The sequence below is a fragment of the Oncorhynchus kisutch genome, unplaced genomic scaffold (assembly GCF_002021735.2).
Source record: "Oncorhynchus kisutch isolate 150728-3 unplaced genomic scaffold, Okis_V2 scaffold1463, whole genome shotgun sequence".
Classification (NCBI taxonomy): Eukaryota; Metazoa; Chordata; class Actinopteri; order Salmoniformes; family Salmonidae; genus Oncorhynchus; species Oncorhynchus kisutch.
Genome location: NW_022263408.1, coordinates 26,607 through 43,944, shown reverse-complemented (window position 1 = coordinate 43,944; position 17,338 = coordinate 26,607). Strand labels below are relative to the sequence as shown.

The 17,338-nt window shown below is 40.6% G+C and overlaps 22 non-coding genes across 22 annotated transcripts; all 22 read left to right on the top strand.

Annotated features, from left to right (window-relative positions):
• The first annotated feature begins 3,731 nt into the window (after positions 1-3,731).
• On the top strand, positions 3,732-3,814 carry trnal-cag (transfer RNA leucine (anticodon CAG)). Its single transcript has one exon. It is a non-coding gene; the product is annotated as a tRNA-Leu (tRNA).
• A 271-nt stretch (positions 3,815-4,085) lies between these two features.
• On the top strand, positions 4,086-4,167 carry trnas-aga (transfer RNA serine (anticodon AGA)). Its single transcript has one exon. It is a non-coding gene; the product is annotated as a tRNA-Ser (tRNA).
• An 871-nt stretch (positions 4,168-5,038) lies between these two features.
• On the top strand, positions 5,039-5,121 carry trnal-cag (transfer RNA leucine (anticodon CAG)). Its single transcript has one exon. It is a non-coding gene; the product is annotated as a tRNA-Leu (tRNA).
• Positions 5,122-5,392: 271 nt separating this feature from the next.
• trnas-aga (transfer RNA serine (anticodon AGA)) lies at positions 5,393-5,491 on the top strand. The gene has a single exon. It is a non-coding gene; the product is annotated as a tRNA-Ser (tRNA).
• An 866-nt stretch (positions 5,492-6,357) lies between these two features.
• Positions 6,358-6,440, top strand: trnal-cag (transfer RNA leucine (anticodon CAG)). Its single transcript has one exon. It is a non-coding gene; the product is annotated as a tRNA-Leu (tRNA).
• Positions 6,441-6,711: 271 nt separating this feature from the next.
• trnas-aga (transfer RNA serine (anticodon AGA)) lies at positions 6,712-6,793 on the top strand. The gene has a single exon. It is a non-coding gene; the product is annotated as a tRNA-Ser (tRNA).
• Positions 6,794-7,687: 894 nt separating this feature from the next.
• trnal-cag (transfer RNA leucine (anticodon CAG)) lies at positions 7,688-7,770 on the top strand. Its single transcript has one exon. It is a non-coding gene; the product is annotated as a tRNA-Leu (tRNA).
• Positions 7,771-8,040: 270 nt separating this feature from the next.
• On the top strand, positions 8,041-8,122 carry trnas-aga (transfer RNA serine (anticodon AGA)). The gene has a single exon. It is a non-coding gene; the product is annotated as a tRNA-Ser (tRNA).
• An 892-nt stretch (positions 8,123-9,014) lies between these two features.
• On the top strand, positions 9,015-9,097 carry trnal-cag (transfer RNA leucine (anticodon CAG)). The gene has a single exon. It is a non-coding gene; the product is annotated as a tRNA-Leu (tRNA).
• A 270-nt stretch (positions 9,098-9,367) lies between these two features.
• Positions 9,368-9,449, top strand: trnas-aga (transfer RNA serine (anticodon AGA)). Its single transcript has one exon. It is a non-coding gene; the product is annotated as a tRNA-Ser (tRNA).
• Positions 9,450-10,320: 871 nt separating this feature from the next.
• On the top strand, positions 10,321-10,403 carry trnal-cag (transfer RNA leucine (anticodon CAG)). The gene has a single exon. It is a non-coding gene; the product is annotated as a tRNA-Leu (tRNA).
• A 271-nt stretch (positions 10,404-10,674) lies between these two features.
• Positions 10,675-10,756, top strand: trnas-aga (transfer RNA serine (anticodon AGA)). Its single transcript has one exon. It is a non-coding gene; the product is annotated as a tRNA-Ser (tRNA).
• An 857-nt stretch (positions 10,757-11,613) lies between these two features.
• Positions 11,614-11,696, top strand: trnal-cag (transfer RNA leucine (anticodon CAG)). The gene has a single exon. It is a non-coding gene; the product is annotated as a tRNA-Leu (tRNA).
• Positions 11,697-11,967: 271 nt separating this feature from the next.
• trnas-aga (transfer RNA serine (anticodon AGA)) lies at positions 11,968-12,049 on the top strand. The gene has a single exon. It is a non-coding gene; the product is annotated as a tRNA-Ser (tRNA).
• An 894-nt stretch (positions 12,050-12,943) lies between these two features.
• On the top strand, positions 12,944-13,026 carry trnal-cag (transfer RNA leucine (anticodon CAG)). Its single transcript has one exon. It is a non-coding gene; the product is annotated as a tRNA-Leu (tRNA).
• A 271-nt stretch (positions 13,027-13,297) lies between these two features.
• Positions 13,298-13,379, top strand: trnas-aga (transfer RNA serine (anticodon AGA)). The gene has a single exon. It is a non-coding gene; the product is annotated as a tRNA-Ser (tRNA).
• Positions 13,380-14,267: 888 nt separating this feature from the next.
• On the top strand, positions 14,268-14,350 carry trnal-cag (transfer RNA leucine (anticodon CAG)). Its single transcript has one exon. It is a non-coding gene; the product is annotated as a tRNA-Leu (tRNA).
• A 270-nt stretch (positions 14,351-14,620) lies between these two features.
• On the top strand, positions 14,621-14,702 carry trnas-aga (transfer RNA serine (anticodon AGA)). Its single transcript has one exon. It is a non-coding gene; the product is annotated as a tRNA-Ser (tRNA).
• Positions 14,703-15,569: 867 nt separating this feature from the next.
• Positions 15,570-15,652, top strand: trnal-cag (transfer RNA leucine (anticodon CAG)). Its single transcript has one exon. It is a non-coding gene; the product is annotated as a tRNA-Leu (tRNA).
• A 271-nt stretch (positions 15,653-15,923) lies between these two features.
• trnas-aga (transfer RNA serine (anticodon AGA)) lies at positions 15,924-16,006 on the top strand. The gene has a single exon. It is a non-coding gene; the product is annotated as a tRNA-Ser (tRNA).
• An 890-nt stretch (positions 16,007-16,896) lies between these two features.
• On the top strand, positions 16,897-16,979 carry trnal-cag (transfer RNA leucine (anticodon CAG)). The gene has a single exon. It is a non-coding gene; the product is annotated as a tRNA-Leu (tRNA).
• A 271-nt stretch (positions 16,980-17,250) lies between these two features.
• Positions 17,251-17,332, top strand: trnas-aga (transfer RNA serine (anticodon AGA)). Its single transcript has one exon. It is a non-coding gene; the product is annotated as a tRNA-Ser (tRNA).
• Positions 17,333-17,338: the final 6 nt, after the last annotated feature.

The following is a 17,338-nucleotide window of genomic DNA, read 5'->3' as shown; positions in this document are numbered from 1 at the left end:
GGTTGGCCTGAACCAAAGCGCCCAGGAGGACCTTTCCCGCCACAAACAGATGGTTCCTGCTCAGGGTGGAACCAAGCAGGGTCTAGGAAAGAGGGAAGAGTTAGGATGACACATCTTCCTCAAGGAGAACAAGAAGTCACAGAGAGAAAAAGAAAAGTGAGTCCACTCACAGTGAAGGCCTGGCGCAGGGAGACGAGCCTCAGGGCGATGTCCTCCACTCTCTTGGTGGTAAGGTAGAGGCTGTGAAAGGGAGGGAATGGAGCATGTCAACCATTAGAGTCAATGGGGGATAACAGCATTATGACCACAATCCTTCAGCATTTGACAAGCTCAGACTACACAGACATTTAGAGGAACTCACTTTAGCAGAGGAACCTCCCTCTCCTCAGGCAGCAGGTCCTCCTCCCAGCCCTACGACAACAAAACAAGCATTCAAAATCAGTGACCAGTGCAATGACATAACAAACAATCGGTCAATGGAAGGATCTTAATGCTCCTAGTCAATAGTATGTGTGTGTAACGTCTGACCTCATACCAGTTGTGACCCTCAGGCTCTGAGAACAACACATTAAGAACACCTTCCTATTGAGTTCCCCCCCCCTTGGTGGTGGACCATTGTTGATACTCAGGGAAAAGTGTTGGGTGTGAAAAACCCAACAGCATGGCAGTTCTTGACACAAAATTCTACCATACTCTGTTCAAAGGGACTTCAATATTTGGTCTAGCCCATTCACCCTCTGAATGACACACATACACAATCCATGTCTCAATTGTCTCAAGCCTTACAATATTTTTTAAACCTGTCTCCTCCTCTTTATCTATACTAATTTAAGTGGATTTAACTAGTGACATCCATAAGGGATTATAGCGTTAACCTGGATTCACCTACTCATTTAAGGGTTTTTCTTTATTTTTACAATTGTTTACATTTTAGAATAATAGTGAAGACATCAAAACTATGAAATAGCACAATTGGAATCACGTAGTAAGAAAAAAGTGTTAAACAAATCAAAATATATTTTATATTTGAGAATCTTTGAAGTAGCCATCCTTTTCCTTGACCACTTTGCACACTCTTGGCATTCTCTCCAACCTTTTCATGAGGTAGTCACCTGGAATGTTTTTCAATTAACAGGTGTACCTTCTTAAAAGTTTGTGGAATTTCTTTCCTTCTTAGAGCGTTTGAACCAACAGGTTGTGTTGTGACAAGGTAGGGATGGTTTTCAGAAGATATCCCTATTTGGTAAAAGACCAAGTCCATATTATGCCAAGAACCGCTCAAATAAGCAAAGAGAAACAACATTGTTACTTAAGTCATGAAGGTGAGTCAATACGGAATATTTCAAGAACTTTGAAAGATTCTTCTAGTGCAGTCGCAAAAACCATGAACCGCTATGATGAAACTGGCTCTCATGAGGAAGACCCAGAGTTACCTTTGCTGCAGAGGATAAGTTCAGTAGACTGAACTGCACCTCAGATTGGAGCCCAAATACATTCTTCACAGAGTTCAAGAAACACACACATCTCAACATGCACTGTTCAGAGGAGACTGCGTGAATCAGGACTTCATGGTCGAATTGCTCCATTGAAACCACTACTAAAGGACGGACTCCAATAATAAGAAGAGACTTGCTTGGACCAAGAAACACGAGCAAAGGACCTTAGACTGGTGGAAATCTGTCCTTTGGTCTGATGAGTCCAAATTGGAGATATTTGCCTTTCAATGTGTGTGTAAAGACTCCAGGGTGTTTACTTGGGTCTACTCTTCATTATAAAACTATTTGTTGAATGGTTTAAAATCCATCAGAAGCTGAATAAGTCTTGATGGGGACAGAGCTTGTTTTGACAAGGAAAGTGAAAAGGACTGAGGGAAAGTAAAATGGAAAATACATGGAAGAACCTCAAAGAACATTACATTTTCAAGATCGTGTAACATCAAACATAACATCAAAATGCATCTTATATTCCTGCCCTTACAGAAAAACCACATGATTTCAACTGACATTTTATGTGAAATCATGTGAAAACATGTTTTGGAACACAACGTGATCACATTTTCACATGTGTCGTTTAATGTAATCACATGTTGCTTTACATGTTATCACATTATCTTCACATAAGATTACATTAAAACATGTTTTTGGAACACTTCCCGTGTTCACATGTGAAATTCATGTGTTTTTTGCGTAAACACCCTGCAGTTCCACACTCAAGGTTCTTAATAATGCTTTAAATGCACATGTATGATTGTGCATGTGTAATGGGTTGAAAACAAAGTAACTAAAAACAGACACCCATTTATTATTTATCCCCCCTAATTGTTTCTGTATTTGTCTTAATGAATCTTAATGGGATTTTCTACATACTTTATCGTCAGCAGTCCATCGGGCCAATAGATGGCGCTGTTGCACTGTTGTAGCAGGAGAAACATTAAGTTCTGGTCAAGTGCTCACCATCTGCAGAATAAGGACCAGAACTTTACAGAGGTAAACTGTGTCAGTTCTTTTACTATTACAGGTATGTAACAGCACTTCAAACGTTCAAATATATACACAATATGTAATAACATGCTATTTAACAACTTTGTCAAGATATTATCACGTTAGGAAAGGTTTTGTTTTGGCTTTGTGTCGAACTGAGTGAGAGAAGAACGTGATTTACATTGAGTGGGAGTATATGTTAGCTTGATGCTAGCTGAGGTAAAAAAACAAACATTTACGAGTCACATAGACTATGTTTACTGAGTAGCTGACTTGTACTGGATATAGTCTAGGATATTTTTTTATCAAGAATCCATTTGTTAGGGATTTCTGAGTTGGTTTTACATGTCATTAGTTGTTTTGGGTAAAAGGTGGAAGTTTAGTCGTGTTTCTTATACCAATCACATCGTCTCAGATCTCCACAAGTACATAGGGATTAGTTGTCCATTTGGGATAGGACTGCAGGCCATCTATCCCACCTCACACCTTTACACACCTGGTTATCCATCCTTCTAGCTCTATAGGCCACAGTAGCATAGGTTACAGGTTTGTAGTCAAGCCACAGATTTCAGGTGAGATCCCATGATACACTCAACAATACAACAACACGATTCTCATGAATAACCATTAAGCCATTTTCTAAGATTTCCCCCATTTTGACATGTGGAAACCTGTTGTCACTCTTACCCTGAGGGATAGCTCCAGACACTTTTTTGGTCCTATCTGAGGCATTTTTAAATTCATGTCAAAATGGCCATATTCTGAAGACACTCTTAAAGTCTGCAGGGTAATCGAACTGGCCACATCTAAAGTCAAGCCACAGGTCACAGGTGAGCTGCCTTGTTAAACCCTAAAAATAAATAATAACACGATTGCGTTGAAAATACCCATTAAGCCATTTGTTAAGATTTCCCCCATGTGGACCTGTTGTCACTCTTACCCTGATGATTGCTGATATTTACAGACACTTTTTCGGTCTTATCTGAGGAATTTTATCATTTATATCAGAATGGCCATATTCTAAGGCCAGTTTAGCGTTCATTCAATGACGATTTACTACTCTTTTCCATTGAAGGCCATATTGAGGTTAAATCAATGACTGGAGTTTTTCATTGATAAAAACAAATGACTATTGAAAGTGCAAGTCGGTATCGTGCATAAATTTACTGGTCTCTGTGGTGATTGCGTTGCTGTGCCTAGTTCTACTTTTACCCCATACTCTTTAACCCGATACCCAGGTACTGTGCTGTAGTCAGGATGGCCGAGCGGTCTAAGGCGCTGCGTTCAGGTCGCAGTCTCCCATGGAGGCGTAGGTTCAAATCCCACTTCTGACAGTTGTTTAGTGCCTCTCAGGAGTCATGCTGCTTAGCAGTAATAATAAGATGATGAAATAACAATTTATAATAAACACTCTCAAATGAAAACCTTCTGGAGTTGACCAAAGATCAAGGAAATTAGAAAACATCTGTACTTAATAATGAATGAGGGGAACAATTCATTTCATTGCATTATAATGAGTTAATGAGTTACTGCATTGTCTTTCAGTTGTAAAATTATCACTTTCTGTAGGCTATGCCTGGTGGCCCATTCACTGCTGACAAGACTGTTGTCGTGGCCGAGTGGTTAAGGCGATGGACTAGAAATCCATTAGGATCTTCCTGCGCAGGTTCGAATCCTGCCGACAACGAAGTTGAATTTTCTTGACCCCTCCAGGTTGAAGTTTAGTCGTGTTTCTTATACCAATCATATCCTCTCAGATCTCCACAAGTACATAGGGATTAGTTGTCCATTTGGGATAGGATCCCACCTCACACCTTTACACACCTGGTTATCCATCCTTCTAGCTCTATAGGCCACAGTAGCATAGGTTACAGGTTTGTAGTCAAGCCACAGATTTCAGGTGAGATCCCATGATACACTCAACAATACAACAACACGATTCTCATGAATAACCATTAAGCCATTTTCTAAGATTTCCCCCATTTTGACATGTGGAAACCTGTTGTCACTCTTACCCTGACGGATAGCTCCAGACACTTTTTTGATCCTATCTGAGGCATTTTTTAATTCATGTCAAAATGGCCATATTCTGAAGACACTCTTAAAGTCTGCAGGGTAATCGAACTGGCCACATCTAAAGTCAAGCCACAGGTCACAGGTGAGCTGCCTTGTTAAACCCTAAAAATAAATAATAACACGATTGCGTTGAAAATACCCATTAAGCCATTTGTTAAGATTTCCCCCATGTGGACCTGTTGTCACTCTTACCCTGATGATTGCTGATATTTACAGACACTTTTTCGGTCTTATCTGAGGAATTTTATCATTTATATCAGAATGGCCATATTCTAAGGCCAGTTTAGCGTTCATTCAATGACGATTTACTACTCTTTTCCATTGAAGGCCATATTGAGGTTAAATCAATGACTGGAGTTTTTCATTGATAAAAACAAATGACTATTGAAAGTGCAAGTCGGTCTCTGTGGTGATTGCGTTGCTGTGCCTATTTCTATTTTTACCCCATACTCTTTAACCCGATACCCAGGTACTGTGCTGTAGTCAGGATGGCCGAGCGGTCTAAGGCGCTGCGTTCAGGTCGCAGTCTCCCATGGAGGCGTGCGTTCAAATCCCACTTTTGACAGTTGTTTAGTGCATCTCAGGAGTCATGCTGCTTAGCAGTAATAATAAGATGATGAAATAACAATTTATAATAAACACTCTCAAATGAAAACCTTCTGGAGCTGACCAAAGATCAAGGAAATTAGAAAACATCTGTACTTAATAATGAATGAGTGGAACAATTCATTTTATTGCATTATAATGAGTTAATGAGTTACTGCATTGTCTTTCAGTTGTAAAATTATCACTTTCTCTAGGCTATGCCTGGTGGCCCATTCACTGCTGACAAGACTGTTGTCGTGGCCGAGTGGTTAAGGCGATGGACTAGAAATCCATTAGGATCTTCCTGCGCAGGTTCGAATCCTGCGCAGGTTCGAATCCTGCCGACAACGAAGTTGAATTTTCTTGACCCCTCCAGGTTGAAGTTTAGTTGTGTTTCTTATACCAATCATATCCTCTCAGATCTCCACAAGTACATAGGGATTAGTTGTCCATTTGGGATAGGATCTCACCTCACACCTTTACACACCTGGTTATCCATCCTTCTAGCTCTATAGGCCACAGTAGCATAGGTTACAGGTTTGTAGTCAAGCCACAGATTTCAGGTGAGATCCCATGATACACTCACGATTCTCACGATTCTCATGAATAACCATTAAGCCATTTTCTAAGATTTCCCCCATTTTGACATGTGGAAACCTGTTGTCACTCTTACCCTGACGGACAGCTCCAGACACTTTTTTGGTCCTATCTGAGGCATTTTTAAATTCATGTCAAAATGGCCATATTCTGAAGACACTCTTAAAGTCTGCAGGGTAATCGAACTGGCCACATCTAAAGTCAAGCCACAGGTCACAGGTGAGCTACCTTGTTAAACCCTAAAAATAAATAATAACACGATTGCGTTGAAAATACCCATTAAGCCATTTGTTAAGATTTCCCCCATGTGGACCTGTTGTCACTCTTACCCTGATGATTGCTGATATTTACAGACACTTTTTCGGTCTTATCTGAGGAATTTTATCATTTATATCAGAATGGCCATATTCTAAGGCCAGTTTAGCGTTCATTCAATGACGATTTACTACTCTTTTCCATTGAAGGCCATATTGAGGTTAAATCAATGACTGGAGTTTTTCATTGATAAAAACAAATGACTATTGAAAGTGCAAGTCGGTCTCTGTGGTGATTGCGTTGCTGTGCCTATTTCTATTTTTACCCCATACTCTTTAACCCGATACCCAGGTACTGTGCTGTAGTCAGGATGGCCGAGCGGTCTAAGGCGCTGCGTTCAGGTCGCAGTCTCCCATGGAGGCGTGGGTTCAAATCCCACTTCTGACAGTTGTTTAGTGCATCTCAGGAGTCATGCTGCTTAGCAGTAATAATAAGATGATGAAATAACAATTTATAATAAACACTCTCAAATGAAAACCTTCTGGAGCTGACCAAAGATCAAGGAAATTAGAAAACATCTGTACTTAATAATGAATGAGGGGAACAATTCATTTTATTGCATTATAATGAGTTAATGAGTTACTGCATTGTCTTTCAGTTGTAAAATTATCACTTTCTGTAGGCTATGCCTGGTGGCCCATTCACTGCTGACAAGACTGTTGTCGTGGCCGAGTGGTTAAGGCGATGGACTAGAAATCCATTAGGATCTTCCTGCGCAGGTTCGAATCCTGCCGACAACGAAATTGAATTTTCTTGACCCCTCCGGAGGTTGAAGTTTAGTCGTGTTTCTTATACCAATCATATCCTCTCAGATCTCCACAAGTACATAGGGATTAGTTGTCCATTTGGGATAGGATCCCACATCACACCTTTACACACCTGGTTATCCATCCTTCTAGCTCTATAGGCCACAGTAGCATAGGTTACAGGTTTGTAGTCAAGCCACAGATTTCAGGTGAGATCCCATGATACACTCTACAAAAAAACAACACGATTCTCATGAATAACCATTAAGCCATTTTCTAAGATTTCCCCCATTTTGACATGTGGAAACCTGTTGTCACTCTTACCCTGAGGGATAGCTCCAGACACTTTTTTGGTCCTATCTGAGGCATTTTTAAATTCATGTCAAAATGGCCATATTCTGAAGACACTCTTAAAGTCTGCAGGGTAATCGAACTGGCCACATCTAAAGTCAAGCCACAGGTCACAGGTGAGCTGCCTTGTTAAACCCTAAAAATAAATAATAACACGATTGCGTTGAAAATACCCATTAAGCCATTTGTTAAGATTTCCCCCATGTGGACCTGTTGTCACTCTTACCCTGATGATTGCTGATATTTACAGACACTTTTTCGGTCTTATCTGAGGAATTTTATCATTTATATCAGAATGGCCATATTCTAAGGCCAGTTTAGCGTTCATTCAATGACGATTTACTACTCTTTTCCATTGAAGGCCATATTGAGGTTAAATCAATGACTGGAGTTTTTCATTGATAAAAACAAATGACTATTGAAAGTGCAAGTCGGTATCGTGCATAAATTTACTGGTCTCTGTGGTGATTGCGTTGCTGTGCCTATTTCTACTTTTACCCCATACTCTTTAACCCGATACCCAGGTACTGTGCTGTAGTCAGGATGTCCGAGCGGTCTAAGGCGCTGCGTTCAGGTCGCAGTCTCCCATGGAGGCGTGGGTTCAAATCCCACTTCTGACAGTTGTTTAGTGCCTCTCAGGAGTCATGCTGCTTAGCAGTAATAATAAGATGATGAAATAACAATTTATAATAAACACTCTCAAATGAAAACCTTCTGGAGCTGACCGAAGATCAAGGAAATTAGAAAACATCTGTACTTAATAATGAATGAGGGGAACAATTCATTTATTGCATTATAATGAGTTAATGAGTTACTGCATTGTCTTTCAGTTGTAAAATTATCACTTTCTGTAGGCTATGCCTGGTGGCCCATTCACTGCTGACAAGACTGTTGTCGTGGCCGAGTGGTTAAGGCGATGGACTAGAAATCCATTAGGATCTTCCTGCGCAGGTTCGAATCCTGCCGACAACGAAGTTGAATTTTCTTGACCCCTCCAGGTTGAAGTTTAGTCGTGTTTCTTATACCAATCATATCCTCTCAGATCTCCACAAGTACATAGGGATTAGTTGTCCATTTGGGATAGGATCCCACCTCACACCTTTACACACCTGGTTATCCATCCTTCTAGCTCTATAGGCCACAGTAGCATAGGTTACAGGTTTGTAGTCAAGCCACAGATTTCAGGTGAGATCCCATGATACACTCAACAATACAACAACACGATTCTCATGAATAACCATTAAGCCATTTTCTAAGATTTCCCCCATTTTGACATGTGGAAACCTGTTGTCACTCTTACCCTGACGGATAGCTCCAGACACTTTTTTGGTCCTATCTGAGGCATTTTTTAATTCATGTCAAAATGGCCATATTCTGAAGACACTCTTAAAGTCTGCAGGGTAATCGAACTGGCCACATCTAAAGTCAAGCCACAGGTCACAGGTGAGCTGCCTTGTTAAACCCTAAAAATAAATAATAACACGATTGCGTTGAAAATACCCATTAAGCCATTTGTTAAGATTTCCCCCATGTGGACCTGTTGTCACTCTTACCCTGATGATTGCTGATATTTACAGACACTTTTTCGGTCTTATCTGAGGAATTTTATCATTTATATCAGAATGGCCATATTCTAAGGCCAGTTTAGCGTTCATTCAATGACGATTTACTACTCTTTTCCATTGAAGGCCATATTGAGGTTAAATCAATGACTGGAGTTTTTCATTGATAAAAACAAATGACTATTGAAAGTGCAAGTCGGTATCGTGCATAAATTTACTGGTCTCTGTGGTGATTGCGTTGCTGTGCCTATTTCTACTTTTACCCCATACTCTTTAACCCGATACCCAGGTACTGTGCTGTAGTCAGGATGGCCGAGCGGTCTAAGGCGCTGCGTTCAGGTCGCAGTCTCCCATGGAGGCGTGCGTTCAAATCCCACTTCTGACAGTTGTTTAGTGCCTCTCAGGAGTCATGCTGCTTAGCAGTAATAATAAGATGATGAAATAACAATTAATAATAAACACTCTCAAATGAAAACCTTCTGGAGCTGACCGAAGATCAAGGAAATTAGAAAACATCTGTACTTAATAATGAATGAGGGGAACAATTCATTTATTGCATTATAATGAGTTAATGAGTTACTGCATTGTCTTTCAGTTGTAAAATTATCACTTTCTGTAGGCTATGCCTGGTGGCCCATTCACTGCTGACAAGACTGTTGTCGTGGCCGAGTGGTTAAGGCGATGGACTAGAAATCCATTAGGATCTTCCTGCGCAGGTTCGAATCCTGCCGACAACGAAGTTGAATTTTCTTGACCCCTCCAGGTTGAAGTTTAGTCGTGTTTCTTATACCAATCATATCCTCTCAGATCTCCACAAGTACATAGGGATTAGTTGTCCATTTGGGATAGGATCCCACCTCACACCTTTACACACCTGGTTATCCATCCTTCTAGCTCTATAGGCCACAGTAGCATAGGTTACAGGTTTGTAGTCAAGCCACAGATTTCAGGTGAGATCCCATGATACACTCAACAATACAACAACACGATTCTCATGAATAACCATTAAGCCATTTTCTAAGATTTCCCCCATTTTGACATGTGGAAACCTGTTGTCACTCTTACCCTGACGGATAGCTCCAGACACTTTTTTGGTCCTATCTGAGGCATTTTTTAATTCATGTCAAAATGGCCATATTCTGAAGACACTCTTAAAGTCTGCAGGGTAATCGAACTGGCCACATCTAAAGTCAAGCCACAGGTCACAGGTGAGCTGCCTTGTTAAACCCTAAAAATAAATAATAACACGATTGCGTTGAAAATACCCATTAAGCCATTTGTTAAGATTTCCCCCATGTGGACCTGTTGTCACTCTTACCCTGATGATTGCTGATATTTACAGACACTTTTTCGGTCTTATCTGAGGAATTTTATCATTTATATCAGAATGGCCATATTCTAAGGCCAGTTTAGCGTTCATTCAATGACGATTTACTACTCTTTTCCATTGAAGGCCATATTGAGGTTAAATCAATGACTGGAGTTTTTCATTGATAAAAACAAATGACTATTGAAAGTGCAAGTCGGTCTCTGTGGTGATTGCGTTGCTGTGCCTATTTCTATTTTTACCCCATACTCTTTAACCCGATACCCAGGTACTGTGCTGTAGTCAGGATGGCCGAGCGGTCTAAGGCGCTGCGTTCAGGTCGCAGTCTCCCATGGAGGCGTGCGTTCAAATCCCACTTTTGACAGTTGTTTAGTGCATCTCAGGAGTCATGCTGCTTAGCAGTAATAATAAGATGATGAAATAACAATTTATAATAAACACTCTCAAATGAAAACCTTCTGGAGCTGACCAAAGATCAAGGAAATTAGAAAACATCTGTACTTAATAATGAATGAGTGGAACAATTCATTTTATTGCATTATAATGAGTTAATGAGTTACTGCATTGTCTTTCAGTTGTAAAATTATCACTTTCTGTAGGATATGCCTGGTGGCCCATTCACTGCTGACAAGACTGTTGTCGTGGCCGAGTGGTTAAGGCGATGGACTAGAAATCCATTAGGATCTTCCTGTGCAGGTTCGAATCCTGCCGACAACGAAGTTGAATTTTCTTGACCCCTCCAGGTTGAAGTTTAGTTGTGTTTCTTATACCAATCATATCCTCTCAGATCTCCACAAGTACATAGGGATTAGTTGTCCATTTGGGATAGGATCTCACCTCACACCTTTACACACCTGGTTATCCATCCTTCTAGCTCTATAGGCCACAGTAGCATAGGTTACAGGTTTGTAGTCAAGCCACAGATTTCAGGTGAGATCCCATGATACACTCACGATTCTCATGAATAACCATTAAGCCATTTTCTAAGATTTCCCCCATTTTGACATGTGGAAACCTGTTGTCACTCTTACCCTGACGGACAGCTCCAGACACTTTTTTGGTCCTATCTGAGGCATTTTTAAATTCATGTCAAAATGGCCATATTCTGAAGACACTCTTAAAGTCTGCAGGGTAATCGAACTGGCCACATCTAAAGTCAAGCCACAGGTCACAGGTGAGCTACCTTGTTAAACCCTAAAAATAAATAATAACACGATTGCGTTGAAAATACCCATTAAGCCATTTGTTAAGATTTCCCCCATGTGGACCTGTTGTCACTCTTACCCTGATGATTGCTGATATTTACAGACACTTTTTCGGTCTTATCTGAGGAATTTTATCATTTATATCAGAATGGCCATATTCTAAGGCCAGTTTAGCGTTCATTCAATGACGATTTACTACTCTTTTCCATTGAAGGCCATATTGAGGTTAAATCAATGACTGGAGTTTTTCATTGATAAAAACAAATGACTATTGAAAGTGCAAGTCGGTCTCTGTGGTGATTGCGTTGCTGTGCCTATTTCTATTTTTACCCCATACTCTTTAACCCGATACCCAGGTACTGTGCTGTAGTCAGGATGGCCGAGCGGTCTAAGGCGCTGCGTTCAGGTCGCAGTCTCCCATGGAGGCGTGAGTTCAAATCCCACTTCTGACAGTTGTTTAGTGCATCTCAGGAGTCATGCTGCTTAGCAGTAATAATAAGATGATGAAATAACAATTTATAATAAACACTCTCAAATGAAAACCTTCTGGAGCTGACCAAAGATAAAGGAAATTAGAAAACATCTGTACTTAATAATGAATGAGGGGAACAATTCATTTTATTGCATTATAATGAGTTAATGAGTTACTGCATTGTCTTTCAGTTGTAAAATTATCACTTTCTGTAGGCTATGCCTGGTGGCCCATTCACTGCTGACAAGAATGTTGTCGTGGCCGAGTGGTTAAGGCGATGGACTAGAAATCCATTAGGATCTTCCTGCGCAGGTTCGAATCCTGCCGACAACGAAATTGAATTTTCTTGACCCCTCCGGAGGTTGAAGTTTAGTCGTGTTTCTTATACCAATCATATCCTCTCAGATCTCCACAAGTACATAGGGATTAGTTGTCCATTTTGGATAGGATCCCACCTCACACCTTTACACACCTGGTTATCCATCCTTCTAGCTCTATAGGCCACAGTAGCATAGGTTACAGGTTTGTAGTCAAGCCACAGATTTCAGGTGAGATCCCATGATACACTCTACAAAAAAACAACACGATTCTCATGAATAACCATTAAGCCATTTTCTAAGATTTCCCCCATTTTGACATGTGGAAACCTGTTGTCACTCTTACCCTGAGGGATAGCTCCAGACACTTTTTTGGTCCTATCTGAGGCATTTTTAAATTCATGTCAAAATGGCCATATTCTGAAGACACTCTTAAAGTCTGCAGGGTAATCGAACTGGCCACATCTAAAGTCAAGCCACAGGTCACAGGTGAGCTGCCTTGTTAAACCCTAAAAATAAATAATAACACGATTGCGTTGAAAATACCCATTAAGCCATTTGTTAAGATTTCCCCCATGTGGACCTGTTGTCACTCTTACCCTGATGATTGCTGATATTTACAGACACTTTTTCGGTCTTATCTGAGGAATTTTATCATTTATATCAGAATGGCCATATTCTAAGGCCAGTTTAGCGTTCATTCAATGACGATTTACTACTCTTTTCCATTGAAGGCCATATTGAGGTTAAATCAATGACTGGAGTTTTTCATTGATAAAAACAAATGACTATTGAAAGTGCAAGTCGGTATCGTGCATAAATTTACTGGTCTCTGTGGTGATTGCGTTGCTGTGCCTATTTCTACTTTTACCCCATACTCTTTAACCCGATACCCAGGTACTGTGCTGTAGTCAGGATGGCCGAGCGGTCTAAGGCGCTGCGTTCAGGTCGCAGTCTCCCATGGAGGCGTGCGTTCAAATCCCACTTCTGACAGTTGTTTAGTGCATCTCAGGAGTCATGCTGCTTAGCAGTAATAATAAGATGATGAAATAACAATTTATAATAAACACTCTCAAATGAAAACCTTCTGGAGCTGACCAAAGATCAAGGAAATTAGAAAACATCTGTACTTAATAATGAATGAGTGGAACAATTCATTTTATTGCATTATAATGAGTTAATGAGTTACTGCATTGTCTTTCAGTTGTAAAATTATCACTTTCTGTAGGCTATGCCTGGTGGCCCATTCACTGCTGACAAGACTGTTGTCGTGGCCGAGTGGTTAAGGCGATGGACTAGAAATCCATTAGGATCTTCCTGCGCAGGTTCGAATCCTGCCGACAACGAAGTTGAATTTTCTTGACCCCTCCAGGTTGAAGTTTAGTCGTGTTTCTTATACCAATCATATCCTCTCAGATCTCCACAAGTACATAGGGATTAGTTGTCCATTTGGGATAGGATCCCACCTCACACCTTTACACACCTGGTTATCCATCCTTCTAGCTCTATAGGCCACAGTAGCATAGGTTACAGGTTTGTAGTCAAGCCACAGATTTCAGGTGAGATCCCATGATACACTCACAATACAACACGATTCTCATGAATAACCATTAAGCCATTTTCTAAGATTTCCCCCATTTTGACATGTGGAAACCTGTTGTCACTCTTACCCTGACGGATAGCTCCAGACACTTTTTTGGTCCTATCTGAGGCATTTTTAAATTCATGTCAAAATGGCCATATTCTGAAGACACTCTTAAAGTCTGCAGGGTAATCGAACTGGCCACATCTAAAGTCAAGCCACAGGTCACAGGTGAGCTGCCTTGTTAAACCCTAAAAATAAATAATAACACGATTGCGTTGAAAATACCCATTAAGCCATTTGTTAAGATTTCCCCCATGTGGACCTGTTGTCACTCTTACCCTGATGATTGCTGATATTTACAGACACTTTTTCGGTCTTATCTGAGGAATTTTATCATTTATATCAGAATGGCCATATTCTAAGGCCAGTTTAGCGTTCATTCAATGACGATTTACTACTCTTTTCCATTGAAGGCCATATTGAGGTTAAATCAATGACTGGAGTTTTTCATTGATAAAAACAAATGACTATTGAAAGTGCAAGTCGGTATCGTGCATAAATTTACTGGTCTCTGTGGTGATTGCGTTGCTGTGCCTATTTCTACTTTTACCCCATACTCTTTAACCCGATACCCAGGTACTGTGCTGTAGTCAGGATGGCCGAGCGGTCTAAGGCGCTGCGTTCAGGTCGCAGTCTCCCATGGAGGCGTGCGTTCAAATCCCACTTCTGACAGTTGTTTAGTGCCTCTCAGGAGTCATGCTGCTTAGCAGTAATAATAAGATGATGAAATAACAATTATAATAAACACTCTCAAATGAAAACCTTCTGGAGCTGACCAAAGATCAAGGAAATTAGAAAACATCTGTACTTAATAATGAATGAGGGGAACAATTCATTTTATTGCATTATAATGAGTTAATGAGTTACTGCATTGTCTTTCAGTTGTAAAATTATCACTTTCTGTAGGCTATGCCTGGTGGCCCATTCACTGCTGACAAGACTGTTGTCGTGGCCGAGTGGTTAAGGCGATGGACTAGAAATCCATTAGGATCTTCCTGCGCAGGTTCGAATCCTGCCGACAACGAAGTTGAATTTTCTTGACCCCTCCAGGTTGAAGTTTAGTCGTGTTTCTTATACCAATCATATCCTCTCAGATCTCCACAAGTACATAGGGATTAGTTGTCCATTTGGGATAGGATCCCACCTCACACCTTTACACACCTGGTTATCCATCCTTCTAGCTCTATAGGCCACAGTAGCATAGGTTACAGGTTTGTAGTCAAGCCACAGATTTCAGGTGAGATCCCATGATACACTCACAATACAACACGATTCTCATGAATAACCATTAAGCCATTTTCTAAGATTTCCCCCATTTTGACATGTGGAAACCTGTTGTCACTCTTACCCTGACGGATAGCTCCAGACACTTTTTTGGTCCTATCTGAGGCATTTTTAAATTCATGTCAAAATGGCCATATTCTGAAGACACTCTTAAAGTCTGCAGGGTAATCGAACTGGCCACATCTAAAGTCAAGCCACAGGTCACAGGTGAGCTGCCTTGTTAAACCCTAAAAATAAATAATAACACGATTGCGTTGAAAATACCCATTAAGCCATTTGTTAAGATTTCCCCCATGTGGACCTGTTGTCACTCTTACCCTGATGATTGCTGATATTTACAGACACTTTTTCGGTCTTATCTGAGGAATTTTATCATTTATATCAGAATGGCCATATTCTAAGGCCAGTTTAGCGTTCATTCAATGACGATTTACTACTCTTTTCCATTGAAGGCCATATTGAGGTTAAATCAATGACTGGAGTTTTTCATTGATAAAAACAAATGACTATTGAAAGTGCAAGTCGGTCTCTGTGGTGATTGCGTTGCTGTGCCTATTTCTATTTTTACCCCATACTCTTTAACCCGATACCCAGGTACTGTGCTGTAGTCAGGATGGCCGAGCGGTCTAAGGCGCTGCGTTCAGGTCGCAGTCTCCCATGGAGGCGTGGGTTCAAATCCCACTTCTGACAGTTGTTTAGTGCATCTCAGGAGTCATGCTGCTTAGCAGTAATAATAAGATGATGAAATAACAATTTATAATAAACACTCTCAAATGAAAACCTTCTGGAGCTGACCAAAGATCAAGGAAATTAGAAAACATCTGTACTTAATAATGAATGAGGGGAACAATTCATTTTATTGCATTATAATGAGTTAATGAGTTACTGCATTGTCTTTCAGTTGTAAAATTATCACTTTCTGTAGGCTATGCCTGGTGGCCCATTCACTGCTGACAAGACTGTTGTCGTGGCCGAGTGGTTAAGGCGATGGACTAGAAATCCATTAGGATCTTCCTGCTGCAGGTTCGAATCCTGCCGACAACGAATTGAATTTTCTTGACCCCTCCGGAGGTTGAAGTTTAGTCGTGTTTCTTATACCAATCATATCCTCTCAGATCTCCACAAGTACATAGGGATTAGTTGTCCATTTGGGATAGGATCCCACCTCACACCTTTACACACCTGGTTATCCATCCTTCTAGCTCTATAGGCCACAGTAGCATAGGTTACAGGTTTGTAGTCAAGCCACAGATTTCAGGTGAGATCCCATGATACTCAACATACACACCACGATTCTCATGAATAACCATTAAGCCATTTTCTAAGATTTCCCCCATTTTGACATGTGGAAACCTGTTGTCACTCTTACCCCTGACGGATAGCTCCAGACACTTTTTTGGTCCTATCTGAGGCATTTTTAAATTCATGTCAAAATGGCCATATTCTGAAGACACTCTTAAAGTCTGCAGGGTAATCGAACTGGCCACATCTAAAGTCAAGCCACAGGTCACAGGTGAGCTGCCTTGTTAAACCCTAAAAATAAATAATAACACGATTGCGTTGAAAATACCCATTAAGCCATTTGTTAAGATTTCCCCCATGTGGACCTGTTGTCACTCTTACCCTGATGATTGCTGATATTTACAGACACTTTTTCGGTCTTATCTGAGGAATTTTATCATTTATATCAGAATGGCCATATTCTAAGGCCAGTTTAGCGTTCATTCAATGACGATTTACTACTCTTTTCCATTGAAGGCCATATTGAGGTTAAATCAATGACTGGAGTTTTTCATTGATAAAAACAAATGACTATTGAAAGTGCAAGTCGGTATCGTGCATAAATTTACTGGTCTCTGTGGTGATTGCGTTGCTGTGCCTATTTCTACTTTTACCCCATACTCTTTAACCCGATACCCAGGTACTGTGCTGTAGTCAGGATGGCCGAGCGGTCTAAGGCGCTGCGTTCAGGTCGCAGTCTCCCATGGAGGCGTGGGTTCAAATCCCACTTCTGACAGTTGTTTAGTGCCTCTCAGGAGTCATGCTGCTTAGCAGTAATAATAAGATGATGAAATAACAATTTATAATAAACACTCTCAAATGAAAACCTTCTGGAGCTGACCAAAGATCAAGGAAATTAGAAAACATCTGTACTTAATAATGAATGAGGGGAACAATTCATTTTATTGCATTATAATGAGTTAATGAGTTACTGCATTGTCTTTCAGTTGTAAAATTATCACTTTCTGTAGGCTATGCCTGGTGGCCCATTCACTGCTGACAAGACTGTTGTCGTGGCCGAGTGGTTAAGGCGATGGACTAGAAATCCATTAGGATCTTCCTGCGCAGGTTCGAATCCTGCCGACAACGAAATTG